This window comes from Zea mays, chromosome 8, assembly GCF_902167145.1.
Source record: "Zea mays cultivar B73 chromosome 8, Zm-B73-REFERENCE-NAM-5.0, whole genome shotgun sequence".
NCBI lineage: Eukaryota > Viridiplantae > Streptophyta > Magnoliopsida > Poales > Poaceae > Zea > Zea mays.
Window position 1 is genome coordinate 153,542,236 of NC_050103.1, and position 1,605 is coordinate 153,543,840.

At 39.6% G+C, this 1,605-nt stretch overlaps 1 long non-coding RNA gene across 1 annotated transcript; it reads right to left on the reverse strand.

Annotated features, from left to right (window-relative positions):
• Nucleotides 1-430: 430 nt before the first annotated feature.
• Nucleotides 431-1,605, reverse strand: LOC103636158 (uncharacterized). The gene is made up of 2 exons (XR_557822.2): nt 633-1,605; nt 431-511 (listed from the first exon to the last, which is right to left on the reverse strand). It is a non-coding gene; the product is annotated as an uncharacterized lncRNA (long non-coding RNA).

Consider the following 1,605-nt stretch of genomic DNA (forward strand, 5'->3'; position numbering starts at 1 on the left):
AGAGGAGAGTTCCAGGGGTTGCTCCAGGGTTGTCAGGCCACCTGAAGCGTCTCTAATTGGTGTAGAGTCGAAGAGTAATGGTTGTCGAAGAGTAAGGGGCTGTATGGTTCGTGGCTAAATGTGCCATACTTTGCCTAAGGTTAGTCGTTCAAATTGAAGAACTAACCTTAGGCAGAAAAGTTAGGCAAAGTGTGGCAAGTTAGGCATCGAACCAAACAGGCCTTAAACTAGATCTAAACTAAGGCTAGATTACTCCTACTCCTAGAAAATAGAAAGAACAATGCAAACAAGGTAAATTTGATAAGTAGAATTGATTGGATCGATTGTGGGGGATTCAATCGGTCGTACCCCTTCATCTATACTAGAACAGGCGGCGCCCTTACGGGCGCCCTACAGGGATGATGCAAAATACCCTCTTCTGGACAATTTGAACAATCTCTTATAAAACATGCTGATCAACAACTTCAAAATGAACATATTCACCACAGTTCTTCATCATTGTCTCCAATAACTGCAGAAATTCAACAGGAGGTATGAACAGTTAAAAATATTTCATGTACATAAAATACTTGTAATCCCACACGAAATATTACAGAAACATCATTGATCATGAGACTGATTATAGTCCGCACCGTCAAAGTAAAGAATTTAACTTTTGGATCCTTATGCTGCAACTGCTTCTTCACAGCTTTTACTACATCCTTCGTTTGCCTGATTCAGAGTCATAATACATAAGTTCCCAGCCATGAAAATCAGGCATGCAATTATTTAAGATATTCTGCTTATGTATCCTGATTGTGATGCCTAAACAGAATAGTCTAGCTTACAGTTCGGATTTTGTAGGCTTCTATTTAAAACCTATAAGAAAAGATAAATCATGAAAAAAATGCAAATCCCACAGAACATATGATTGTAAATAAATGACTCGTTATAAAATGGAAAGTGACCAATTAATACCCTCAAGTCCCTCTATGAATTCCAAATGCACCTGTTACCCTGAAAAACAACTATAATGAAGTTCGAACCGGAAGTTACGAAGAGCACTGTTGCCAACTGACCAAAACAAGAGTTGAGATTCCCAAGGGTGGCATCATTGAGTAAAACTGTAAAGCCATCATATTTCGTGAGCACTAATCAAAACTGAGAGATTCGGATTGTTGCCATTACAGAGAATGGCAAAACTACCACTAGGCTTCATCTTTCCCATTTGCTGTGAAAGAAAGCAATCACTTGAACTTGCCACTAAAACAGTAAAGGAAGCAGCCGAAAGGCACTAAATGGAAGCAGCCGAAAGCTCAGAGGTAGAAGACACCACATCAATAAGGCTTCCTATAAGGCATAACATAAACTAACCTGAAGGTTGTACTGACCAGCTGGTGCAATGTAACTTATTTTCCTCATAGAACCTGGTGGAAGAGCAACATGGTGCTGCATCAATGTGTTCTCAAAAACAATCTGCAACACACACAGTCAGCAATCATTAGGATGTAAACACAGATCAACAACATCCATCTCCATAGTCCATATCATAGACGGCTAGTCTTCAGAATGAATGTGAAGAAGCTACAGCGTATAGATCTCCACATGTGATGACATGTCCAACAC